The following is a 13571-nucleotide window of genomic DNA, read 5'->3' on the forward strand; positions in this document are numbered from 1 at the left end:
TCCTCATCGCTGATAAAGCTACCAATCATCTACATTTACACTGTTATAAGCTTTATAACGATTAAATGTCGTAAAGTCGCACACCACGCATTTTATGCAGATACAAGGCATTACAAATTTCGCGTGGCGGACCCATCTTGGTACGCTACTCGCCAAAGAACGCTTACCCATTAAAATGCGCTGGGAGTGCCTATAACCTAGCGGGCATATGTTGATCCTTTCATGTTTCCAAGGTGCTAGCGTACCAGGTGCGGTTTGCTAGCAGCAGACGCTGCGTTGCAGCACCCGCCTGTTGCGCATCCTCCAGGCGTGGGAGGCAGTCCACAGCAGCTTGTCTATCAGCCGTGTCTGCTTATTCTGGCCGCCAGTAGATGGCGCTACAAGCGTACGTGCTTCCCTTTGTTCCCTGTTGATGGTACTCTAAGCAGCCTCCGCATAAAGCCCGCAGAGCACAGGCCACGCGCTCGCGTATTTCCTTTTATAAAGGACCTCCCTGTGCATTAACGCAAAGCGCCTCTATCAGATGCGACGTTCTGGTAACGGTGAAGAACATCGCAGCGAAAATGGTGAATCATTAAACTAACTCTTTATTGGACGGATCTAAGCTCACAACACCACAAGACACTCAAAGTACAACGATAGGGGTGAGCACAGTCGGCGATCGTCGGAATCTGATCAGCGTCCTAAGCGTGCCACCATACGCGCTGGTGCCTGCGTACCTTGTATAACGCACTGCAGAATTCGGGTCGCGCGTACAATCTGGTCAGACAACGAATAGAACCACAGATACCATTCGAGAAACTTCCGATATATGGAGGCGCGTCCTCCGCCGAGCGATAACCTTCAACGTTTGGTAGCGGCTGAAAAGCGGTCACCGGAAAAAGACGAACAAGTGCATGTGTCGACATGCCGCCAATCTGTAAGTGCCATTTCATTCGGAACGCCACATGTACAGTTTCAACCATGGCTAAACCGCATATTCTTATTTTCTTGTGTAGAAAACATTCGAAAGTAAGTGAATCAGATCATGCGGTGGTTGAACGTTTACATTTTTTTTTCATCTATGTTCAAAAGCAATGACTTTTTCACGTCGCGCAGACGCTGCTACAGTCTTCGTCGCAAACTCTTCACCCAGCAGCAGACGGCAGACTCCACTTCAAGCCGGTAGCCATCGACTTCCCCAAGACGTGTCCAGAGAGGATCACAGCCCGACCCCTACAGCCGAACTATTTCGCCGATAGCGACGTTCTGCATCGACAACCCTGCATCGGTCGTAAGATGTCGACCTACTGAAGCTATCAAAACGCAGGTACGCCAATTTTTTTTTTTTCTAGAACAGGTGCCTCAATTTTTGAAATTTGCAGTTTCAGCTAAAATACTACGCAGTTAGACATAACTATACCATTCATATGACACGCAACGCACACGCAGCCGGTGTTCCCAAAACTACTACCGCCCGGGTTTTTCAGTAGTGCAGCCGTGAAATAATTTCCTCGTAAGCCCAGCATAACGAATGCCCGAACAGCGCTTCCACCCGAGCTATCCAAGAGTATCAGATCGGAAAATGATTCTCGATACTTGCACTGGCCTTAGATATCAGCGCACAAAGCGATCTGTCATGCCGAGGGCTTGCGTTTAATAGATGGCGGCGAAATACGAAAACACTCGTCTACGCACACTTGGGTGCACGTTAAAAAAGCCCAGGTAGTCCAAATTTCCGGAGTCCTTGCACTACTTAATTCGTGCCACATAATTAGATCGTGGTTTTGGCACCTAGAACACCATAACATTTTTGCGTGAAATAGACCAGTAGGCCTCTTGGACTGTGGACTTGTATAAGGGGCAAACACATGTAACACAAAACTGGCTTGTGAAGAACCGATGCGTAAGTTATCCGTATACGAACAAGTTTACAAAAATAAGAGCGAGTTTGCGCAGGCACTTACCGAGGAAACACAAAACTCAAATAGGTTTCGGGCTTAACATCTCCCAAAGCTCTACTTTCTGTCACAGCGGACTCCGTCGTAGAGAACCCTGGCTTGTGCATTATCGCCTGTGGTTCGTTACTACGCGCTAGAAGCATGGTGTGCAAGCTTCATTGCCCTAATTCAATGCAGCACATGGTTTCGGAACTCACTGTTCTTAAGGCTGGTTGTCGATATGGCGGTCATAAATCCACACCTTTATGGTAATGCACAGGCGGCTCTCCACGTCGCTGGCGTGGACTGTGGTTGCTTCAGAAAGCGTGTTCCTAGAATTCTGGTATATCCTAAAGGGGGACAAATTCTATACCTGCATACGGACACGGTGTGCATTTAGAACTTTCAACAAGGCACAAAAAACCGGCGCAGTAGCCGGCGCTATAACGGCCACAACAGTGATCCACACTGCACTGTTTGGGTGTTCACATACGTCAATCCTGGAGCACTGTTTCTTTTTCTCTCACTGTGTTCATGTTGTGCGCTGCTTCGGTTGTACGCAACGAATTGGCTTTTCCAAAAGGCTTTAAAGCTACTGGACATGCTTTTTGCGACAAGTGCGTTGCTGGTATGTAACAAATGAGCTACCGTACCTCGTAGCCAGAAAAAATGCTTTCTAGCAACTGTGGTAAGCCAGTTGCGCTGGGCTCCCGTATATATACATAGCGCAAGGCATTCAAAACAAGGAGGCAAGAGACAAGCTTCCAACGGAAGCGGCCTGCATCCAAAACTTTTTTTTTTACTTCAGAACATCATTCTTAACGAGATAAGCGTCTGTGCAAGCGCTGGTGAGAAAATTACTCAGACAAAAACTTATGCGAATCCGACGCACTGTGGAAATCGTAAGCTAAGCGTTCTGTGCTGTTTACATTGACTGACGATAACTAGCGGTGATATTCACGGCGAAAATGTTTCATTTATTCAGTGTTTAGCAAAATATAGGTGTGGTGAGTTGCTGGTGCCTGTTACCTTGCGTCTCCAACTGCTGTTTCTCGTCATAGTACGCAGAACACACAGTGAGACGTGTTTGCTTGAGACGTTCGTATGCGCCGTTCTTCAAAATTTCCAAGTAGTACGTTATTGTCATTGCCTCACACGGCACATTGCGCTTCACCGGCAGATCAAATTTTCGATTATAACCGGTTGTGTTTGCAGCTATCCTTGTGCTTTGCGTGTAACTTGCTTTTATTAGCACAGGTTCGCTCAATTAAAATTTAGACAGACTATTGAGGGTTTTGCAGCCGTGTTTCACCATCTGGTGGAGGTGCCCGTGCATTCATGCAACGAACGCCACCGTGAAGCCGCGATCCAACCCGACACCCGAGGACAACTCCAACGTCACCAAGTGCCAGAGAAAATGCCGAAGGCAGCAAGGATTGCTACCGTACTACGGACTTCTACTAGAAAATACGAAGTGCACGGCCACGGAAGCAGTTACAATGGAAGCCCCAGTTTCGCCAGCATCAATCCTGCTGCAGCAGCCCAGGGAACCACCGACGTTCCACGGGTAAACATATGAGGACTCGGAAAGCTGGCTAGACTGGTATGAAATTTACCAATTAAAAGGGCAACAACAAGCTGCGCCGTGTCTTTTTCGCGTTGTAAGACGCCGACAGAACGTGGCTCCAGAATCGAGAAACCATCTTAACGAAGTGGCACCTGTTCTTTAGCGGCTTCCTGCAGACATTCACAAGCGTCGTGGGCCAAGAGCGAGCCCAAACTGCACTAGAAAACCGAGTCCAGCTGCTCAACAAGACCATCGCGATCTTCACGGAAGAGATGACCCGTCTTTTCCGGCAGGCGGACCCAGAAATGTCGCGGGAGAAAAACAGTGCGCTTCTTAATTTGGGGCCTCAAGCAAAAAAAGTCGCCGAACTGATCCGACCCGCCGAAAGCCATAGCTGAGTTCTTGCGAAAGGCAATGACGACTGAGAAAACTTTGTAAATGCGTACAATGTAATTTAACCGCCAAGTGCTCACGACGCCGCAGGGCGCCATGCAAGCACTGGGCTCCGATGACCTCCAAGAGACCATCAAGACCATTGTGCGTGAAGAACTGCGCAACACCTTGCCTTCGTAGCAACCACAGGTGCCCTCGGTCACTGAAGGGGTCCAGGGCGAGCTACAGCGACCACTTAAGCTCCTCAGTTTTATTATTATTTTAATAAAGTTTATCTATCTATCTATCTATCTATCTATCTATCTATCTATCTATCTATCTATCTATTGCAGTCTAAATCGGCGCAACTCCAGCCAGCCGCGATGAAATAATCCCCCATCGGCCTCCGCCATGGTGCCCCTTCGCGTCCACGCCGCTGCCACAAAGCCGTACTGTGGCACAGTGTAGCCTTCCAAGGAAGGCCGACACTGCCCTCACGATATCCCCCACTACCTTGCCGCCACTCAGTGAAGCCGTCCACGACTATCCACTTCGCCGTCACCCGGCCGCTACCTGTCGCCGTCGCCTGTCGACTACCGTCTGCCCTTATCCCTAAAAGTAAGAGCAGCAAGCGATACTCTGTGAGACTTTAGTGCTTGATTCCCCGGGATTTTAGTTCTAATCGTCAAGTGTCTAGTAATTAATTGTTTTCCTAGTGTTTCTCTGACGCAGTCACTTTGACCTCGCTCAGTCTTTTATTAAAAGTCACTAAAAATGCCAATGCCTTAGTTCTTCTCGGTAACGAAAGTTTCGCATCCGTTAGTAATTTTTTCGAGCCATCCCCCACAAGGAGGCCGTATACGTCCTTCGCGATTTTGTTCATCCTGTGCCAATCGATGCAGAAATGCAGAATTCTAGCCTCCTTCTTCGCGATGACTACAGGATACGCCCACAGACTTTTCGACAGCTGGATGATGTCGTCGTGGAGAATTTCGCCGATTTGATACTTATATAGCATCATATTTGCGCGTGGAAACTGAGTAAGGGGTGTGGCGGAGTGGTGGACCACATGTCCGGTCATTATGCAATGCTTAGCAACTGATGTTTGTCGGATCCTTGATGACGACGAGAAGCAGTCCTTTCATAGCTGAAGGATACCGTTGAGCTGTTCTTGCTTATAACAGGGAAAAGATTTATCAATATTAAAGTGTGGTTCAAGACCACGCGCCCTCGTTATATCCTCAGCAATATTCAAAGGAGAACAAGCGCATCACTGACTGCCAGGCACATACCCAGGATTTTTTTTTGGAGGGGGCCCACCACCTTCATCATCATCATCATCAACAACATCATCGTCGTCGTCGTCGTGGTCGTCGTCATCATCATCATCATCATCAGCCTGTTTTAAGTCCACTGCAGAACAAAGGCCTCTCCCTGCGATCTCCAATTACCCCTGTCCTGCGCCAACCGATTCCAACTAGCGCCCGCGTATTTCCTAATTTCATCGCTCCACCTTGTCTTTTGTCATCCTCGATTGCGTTTTCCTTCTCTTGGTACCCATTCTGCAACCCTAATGGTCCAACGGTTATCTAACCAGCGCATTACATGACCTGCCCAGCTCCATTTTTTCCTCTTGATGTCAATTAGAATATCGTCTATACCCGTTTGCTCTCTGATCCAAACAACTGTCTTTCTGTATCTTAATGTTATGCCTAGCAATCTTCGTTCCATCGCTCTTTGCGTGGTCCTTGCTCTCAAACATCTTTGTCAGTCTCCGACTCTCTGCCCCAAATGTCAGCATTGGCAAAATGCACTGATTGCACATCTTACTTTTCAATGATAATGGCAAGCTTCCAGTCAGGAGCTGGCAATGTCTGCCGTATGCGATCAAGCCAATTTTTATTCTTCTGTGAATTTCCTTCTCATAATCTGTTCCCTGTGATTCACTGACCTAGGTAAGTGTGCTCCTTCGCAGTCTCTAGAGGCATACTGGTGATCCTGATCTCTTGTTCCTTTGCCCGGCTATTTATCATTATCTTTATCTTCTGTATATTAATATCCAACCCCACTCTTACACTCTCTCTGTTAAGGTCTCCAATGATTTGTTGTAACTTGTCTGCATTGTTGTTGAATAGAACATCGTCATCGGCAAACCGAAGGTTGCTGAGATATTCGCCGTCGGTCTTTACTCCTAAGCCTTCCCAGCTTAATAGCTTGAATTCTTCTAAGCAAGCGGTGAATAGCTTTGGAGAAATTGTGTCTCCCTGTCTGACCCCTTTCTCTATAGGTATCGCCCTGCTTTTCTTGTGTAGAATTAAGGTAGCTGCAGAACTTCTGTAGATATTCTTACGCGAAAGACGAGTCAGTAAGACGAGAAAATATTTATAGGTTATATTTACAACAACGCTTGCAGCGCTGACCGGTTGGATTCACAGCGCGAGCCCAGTTCCTTCTTCCGCCTCTTTTCCGGAGTGATGGCACCCACGCGCCTCGTTCAAACAAATACCACACGCATGTAGCAATATTACTCCTCCAGTTAATCACAGAAGCAAACAAAATCATCGTCATGCGGCCTTATCAAAATGGCGTCGTGCTTGATAGCTCCGGATCGTCCGCTGTTCTTGAAGAGTTTTTCCATCGGCGGAACCAATGAGGTATGCAGCAGACATGGACAAAGTGTACGGAGTCTGAGTATATTTCACTCTTCAAAAGTCTGCGGTACAGTTGTTTTCACTGCTGAGCCGGTTTACTCATGAAACTTCACTGCCAACTGAAGTGAAGCTTGACAACAAATAGTTGCAGCGAAGCAAGCATTTCAGTTCAATAAAGAATTAGGCTTTCGTCATTCCACTGTAATAGGCGAGGGAAAACGTGTAAAATTAAGCGCTAATAATTTTACTTTTTTGTGGTTACCGCCTTATTTGGGTAACAGGAAAAGTTTGAAGTACGGACTATTTGCAGCCTCGTGGAGGAACAGTGTCTGGTTGTAATGAGGGCGTGGGCGAGGCTTCACTGTAGACTTAAGTTGTCTCCGACTATAGTAGCATTTTTTTTATTAGCTCTGGAAGAATTACAGCGAAGTATATATTTGCGGAACAATCACAGCTGTTTTGGATTCCTCGTATACTGCTCCAAGTGCGAAAAGACTCGTGTTGTTATTTGGGAAGTTGCGTACCGCTGTGTGGCCGCCAGTCCCATACAACCGCGTAGAGCGCAGGATACTGCGATTGTAGACGTACTGCGCCCACCGCGAAAGGTTAGAAAAACACCCACAGAAGCACAATAGAGAAGTGGCTACGTGAGGTGGTTCGACCGATAACTGTAAAAGCGTCATTCAAAACACGTAATTGTTCTCCGCTTCCGACGGCGTTTTCTCTACTTCCTATTTAAATAAAAAGATGTTGATCCATAAATATTTTATGAAGTAGCGGTTATATTTGTTATATTTGTTGTTAAATTCTCTTTTCCTTGCTGTTTGTTTGTTGCCTTGGCTCTCTCCCTTAGTAGATCGCTTGATTTCTCAACTCCTTGCAATTTTTGTTTCCAGTTGCCAATTTTGCACGAAAAGTGCTATACAATTAGGGAAAAACCAGACGAGGTAACGGGCGACAGTCATCTTGATTATGGGTTTGAGGATTATGGGTTCGCAGGTTTTCGTGATGGACGCTGTTTCACAGTATTTTATTTCTCACCTTATCTAACCCATATCACGTGTATATGATTCCGGGCATCTGCGAGCGTCGCGACGAGCTGTCATTCAAGGAAATAATGAATCAAAAGGAAACGTTAAACGCAATTGGCGTTTTCACCGCCCGCAACTCGTTCCACGAGAGTACAGACCAGCTGACTAACAGCCGCATCCCTTTCCTGGTCCCAGGATGAGCCTAAACAAAGAAGGTTGAAATAACAAAAGCAACAGCTATGCACGTGACAGCTGAATGGATGGTGACAAATGAACGCATCTCGAGTTAATCTCGCGGGCGCCGAATCTATGAGAAAACTGGCCTTCACATCCCAAGAGATGCTGATAACTACCGCCATCCAAAAGGAGTGAAAAAGGCAGCATAATGCTGACCGATGAATAGCTGCCAAGTCTCAAGATCGATCTGGCAGCGCTTTAGGAATGTGTGAGGAGTGGTGGCGTGGGTGGGGAGGGGGGGGGGGGGGTATGCCATCTGATTTCGGGAGGGGGGCCCGGGCTCCCCCCCCCTGGGTACGTGCCTGCTGACTGCTGTGACTTCTCCCAGGCATGCGATCTTTGTGCCACAGTTCAGGTGCTTATGTTCGTGGCTGAAGTTCGTCACCAATACTTGTACTTTTCCTCGGCGTAACTGTGCGTTACCATTTGCAATTACCAATCACCCAGCAGCTGTTCGTCATTCTCGACGATGGCATTCATGTCACCGGCTGCTTCTGCGGCGACGGAAACCATGCTGGCGCGGCGCGATACTGATTCGGTCTCCAACTACAGAGTCCCCTTCAGTAGTATCGCTTGGTTTGTCGACAGAGTTATCAATTTTAGGTCGATGACTGCACCCTGTTGACTCAGGGCGTATAGATGCCGAGAATTACGTCCCGTCAGCATTGTAGCCGGACAACGACGGTGGCAGGGTAGGTCCGGTAATGAACTGTAACTCTTTCTATGCAGATTCCGGTCAGCGTTATTACGGGCCCTCCAGAAGCCTAGAGGCACTCGTGACTTTCATCATCTTGTCGGCCAAGAAAGGGTGCACTGACGACAGAAAGTCGGCTGCTGCAATGCCTAAAGTAGTTACGTCGTGATCCTCTACTAGAACATCAAGGCCGGTAGTTCTTGGCGTTACATTGCAGTGAATGTCTGGTACGTCACGTCGTCAGGTCTTCCTTGGTTCGCGTATTCTTGGCTTCGAAGCTTTGTAGGGATGGCGGCACGTCGATGCTACGTTGTCGACGTCGGCGGATTGTCTTCGGCATTTCGACGTACAGCAACTCCACTTCCTTAGGTTGATGCTTTTCGTTTTCCGGTAAAGGGGCTACGGGCCCGCCCACGGGTTGCGCAGGTGTACGTTTGGCGCGGCGGCAACAAGTAGTGGCTTGGTGACGGCGAACGGGACCGTCGTCGACGGCACCACTGAGTTGCGGCGAGGTAGTCGGCAATATCACGAGGCCGCTGACATTGCTGTGGGCGCGGCACATACACGACGAACCCTCGTAAAGCCATGTGGCTCTACGGGCATCGATGGTAGACATAGCCGGCTTCTCCGCAGTGATAACAAACAGCACGGCGTCCTAGAGCACAATACATCGATTTTTCTTCGGTAGCTGCGCTGGGCGGGAGGCAGAAGGGCCACCTCGTGGCTGCGGTGGCAGCCTACGGAACTGCGCTGTTTCTGGGTCCCGGCGCGTGTGCGGAAAAGGTGGGTGACGGCTGGCTATGAAGGTCTAGTGCGGCTTAGGTCATCGCTTCCTGCTGAGTCTGCGTTGAAGGGAGCATACTGCGCAGTTCTTCATGTACAACGGATCTGATTATCTCTTGGAGTTCGTAGCAGACTAGTGGTTGTATTTCGCTCTTCAACGAAAGCACTTGACGGTTATATTGCCCAGTACGCATTTCTAGCGTTTTCACCTTGGCCGTAGCTTCCGTTAAAAATTCTGCGATGGTCTTGGGAGAATGCGAATCAATCCAGGGAAAAGCTCTTCCTTCACGCCACGCATGAGGAACCGCGCATTCTTGTCCTCTGACATGTCCGGGTGGACATGGCGGAACAGGCGGACCATCTCTTTCGTACAGATAGCAATGTTCTCGTTTGGGAGCGGCACGCAGGATTCCAGTTATCGCTTCAACCCTCTCATTGCGTGCGACGTTCATCAAGGTGTTCAAGAGAGTGCTGCGCAAGAGGTCCCACGTTGCCAGGGCTGACTTTCGATTCTCGAACCGCGTCCTGGCGGCGTCTTCCAAGAAGAACTTTACATGACGCAGCTTGTCATCGTAGTTGGAGCTCTTGAACGCGGTAACCGTTTGGTAAATTTCCAGCCAGCTTTCCGGGTTTTGAATGTATATCCGCGGAAGGTGGCTAACTGGGCTGCTGCGGGTTTTGAATGAATATCCACAGTAAGGTGGCTAACTGGGCTGCTGCAAAACGTTCGGGGTAAGTTCCACCGAAGCTGCCATCGTGGTTACTGTCGTGGCATTCATCAGTGATCTGAGGAACAAGTTCTTGCTCCGGGGAACAATATGGTCTGGGGCGAAGCTGGTATCCTCTTCGGCGTTCGGGCCTGTTTCACAGCTTTGCGGGGGCTTCCGGTACAGGGTGGTCCTTTATGAAAGGGAACACGCGAGCGCATGGCCTGTGCTCTGTGAAGGCTGCTTCGAGCGCCAGCACGTGGCAGCAAGGAGAAGCACGTCTACCTGTGGCGTCATCTGCTGGCGGGCAGAATAACCAGGCATGGCTGATAGGCAAGCGCCTGCTAGAATCGGCTGGAATCCCCCCCATTCCTCGTATGTCTGTTGGGCAAGGAGCGGGGCCTGAATCGCAATGCCTGCTACTAGCGAGCCTCGTTGTATACGCAAGTGCACTTGAAACGTCGAAGCGTCAATCTACGCCCGGTGTTTATTAGGCATTCCTGGCGTACCTATATTAATGCGTAAGCATTCTATACCTTCTTCTATCGGAACGTTGTCCGTCCGTCAGTCCGTTCGTCCAGTTTTCTGTCTGTAGCGCGTGACAGGGTACATTACATCCATAGGTACACCTGAAGTGCTATGGACGTGTATACGAGAATGCCTTATAACAACGAATGACTAATGAGATTGATGATTTTGACTATATATAGTGAGTACCGAGAGGTATAGGTGTAAGTAAGGTTGAAAATACTACTAAAATTAGTTAGGATAAGATTAGTCAAGTCTAAAGCCGATTAATAGAGGGTAACTAGGAATATTGCGGCTAATTAAAATCAATTGATGTTAAATTATTAGACTAATCAAAAGTTACTAACTTTAGATCAGCGGAGCCTAATCAGGAATTAAGGTTACGTTGATATTAGTTATACCGAATTAAGTAATCCTAATTAACAAGTACATATATAAACGTCGTTGTCGTAATTTTAACTAAGATTAATTGATTAAGTAATTCAGCAAACGTCGTCAATATAGAAAGAACTAAGCCTGAATATAAGTGACAAAATAATTACGTTTTTTTCACCTAAGCTTACGTTTCATTTGAGTTCACTTCTCTCCGAAACCGCTTCGTATCAGATGACGTTTATTCATGCTATGAGGGGATGCAGCCAGGGCTCCGTATTGCAAAAGAGTACGCAGAAATTCTACTGGAGTTGTCAAAGCGTGCATGAGCCTACCCCCCAATTTAGGTTGGCCCACCCCCAAATTTCAACTTGACCCACTACCAAACTTGAGTTGTCCCACGCTCGAATGTCACGGTGGCCCACCTCCAGGTTTCTCAAAATTCCAAGTTAACGCACCCCCAACTTTTAAGCTGGTGGCCAACCGAGGAACTTATTTGGCCCACACCCAAATTTATGTTGGCCTACACCAAAATTTCAAGTTGGCCCATCCCCGAATTTCATGCTGGCCCACCCTCATATTTCAACTTGTCCGACTACCAAATTTAAGTTGGTCCATCCTCAAATTTCCAGTTCGCCCACTCCCAAATTTATGTTGGCCTACACCAAAATTTCAAGTTGGCCCCGCCCTACTATAGGCTTCACAATGGATTTTCTGTGGACCCTATGTATCTGTATGGTTATACTCTCTAATCAATCTTTTTTCAATTCTTCCTCATCACTGATAAAGCTACCAATCATCTACATTTACACTACTATAAGCTTTATAAATATAAATGCCGTAACGTCGCAATTTCACGCATTTTCAGCCAGATGCAAGGCATTACAAATTTCGCGTGGAGGGCCCATCTTGGTACGGTACTCCCCAAAGAATGCTTGCGCATTAAAGTACTGGGATTGCCTATTACCTAGCGGGCATATGTTGATCCTTCCATGTTTCCAAGGTGCTAGCGTAACAGGTGCGGTTTGCTAGCAGCAGACGCTGTGTTGCATGCCCCGCCTGTTGCGCATCCACCTGACGTGGGAGGCAGTCCAGACCCGCTTGCCTATCAGCCGTGTCTGCTTATTCTGGCCGCCAGTAGATGGCGCTACAAGCGTACGCACTTCCCTTTGTTGCCTGTTGATGGCACTCTAAGCAGCCTCCGCAGAGCACAGGCCATGCGCTCTCGTGTTCCCTTTTATGAAGGACCACCTTGTACATGAACGCAAAGCACCTCTACCAGATGCCACGTTCTAGTGACGATGAACTAAGGAGCGAAAACAGCGAATCATGAAAATAACTCTTTAGTGGACGGATCTGAGCCCACAACAGAAAGTGACACTCAAAGTACGATAGCGGTGAGCACAGTCGGCGATCGTCGAAATCTGATCAGCGTGCTAAGCGTGCCAGCATAATCGCTGGTGCCTGCGTATACCTTGTATACCGCACTGCAGAAATCGGGTCGCGCGTACAATCTGGTCAGACAACGTGCCATGACAACAGACAACGAATAGAACCACCGATACCATTCGAGAAACTTCCGGTGTATGGAGGCGCGTCCTCCACCGAGCGATAACGTTCAACATTTGGTAGCGAGTGAAAAGCGCTCACCGGAAAAGGATGAACAAGTGCATGTGTCGATATGCCGTCAATCTGTAAGCGCCATTTCATTCGGAATGCCACATGTACAGTTTCATGCGTGGCTAAATTGCACATTCTTGTTTTTTCGTGTGGAAAACATTTTAAAATAAGTGAATCAGATCATGCGATGGTTGAACGCTTACTTTTTTCATTTATATTCAAACGAAAGGGCTTTTTCACGTCGCGCAGGCGCTGCTACAGTCTTCGTCGCAAATTCTTCACCCAGCAGCAGACGGCAGACTCTACTTCAAGCCGGTAGCCATCGACTTCCCCAAGACATGGCCAAAGAGGATCACAGCCCGACCCCTACAGCCGAACTATTTCGCCAATAGCGACGTTCCGCATTGACAACCCTGCATCAGTCGTAAGACGTCGACTTGCTGAACCTATCAAAACGCAGGTATGCCAATTTCTTTTTGTTTCTAGAACAGGTGCCTCAAATTTTGAAATTTGAAGTTTCAGCTAAAATACTACGCAGTTAGACATAACTATACCATTCATATGACACGCAACGCACACGCAGCCGGTGTTCCCAAAACTACTACCGCCTGGGTTTTTCAGTAATGAAGCCGTGAAATAATTTCCTCGTAAGCCCAGCATAACGAAAGCCCGAAAAGCGCTTCCAACCAAGCTATCGAAGCGTATCAGATCGGAAACTGATTCTCGATACTTGCACGGGGCTTGGATATCAGCGCACAAAGCGATCTGTCATGCCGAGAGCTTGCGTTTAGTAGATGGGGGCGAAATGCGAAAACACTCGTCTACGCAGACTTGGGTGCACGTAAAAAAATTCCAGGTGCTCCAAAAAGCCGGAGTCCCCCACTACTTCGTGCCTCATAATCAGATCGTGATTTTGGCACGTAAAGCACCATAATATTTTTCCGTGATATACACCAGTAGGCCTCTTGGGCTGTGGACTTGTACAAGGGGCAAGCACATGTAGCACGAAACTGGCTTGCGAAGAACCGATGCGGAAGGTATGCGTATACGAACAAGTTTACAGAATTAAGAGCGAGTTTGCGCAGGCACT

The 13571-nt window shown here is 48.0% G+C and overlaps 1 long non-coding RNA gene across 2 annotated transcripts in view; it reads left to right on the forward strand.

Moving 5' to 3' along the window:
• Window positions 1-12935, forward strand: part of LOC139049562 (uncharacterized) — a 59049-nt gene extending 46114 nt beyond the window's left edge. For both annotated transcript variants that reach the window (XR_011508403.1, XR_011508404.1), the window contains exons 3-5: window positions 1099-1309; window positions 4212-4476; window positions 12731-12935. This is a non-coding gene — a long non-coding RNA (uncharacterized lncRNA). The remainder of the gene's footprint in view (window positions 1-1098; window positions 1310-4211; window positions 4477-12730) is intronic.
• Window positions 12936-13571: the final 636 nt, after the last annotated feature.

The sequence above is a fragment of the Dermacentor albipictus genome, chromosome 9, assembly GCF_038994185.2.
Source record: "Dermacentor albipictus isolate Rhodes 1998 colony chromosome 9, USDA_Dalb.pri_finalv2, whole genome shotgun sequence".
Taxonomy (NCBI): domain Eukaryota; kingdom Metazoa; phylum Arthropoda; class Arachnida; order Ixodida; family Ixodidae; genus Dermacentor; species Dermacentor albipictus.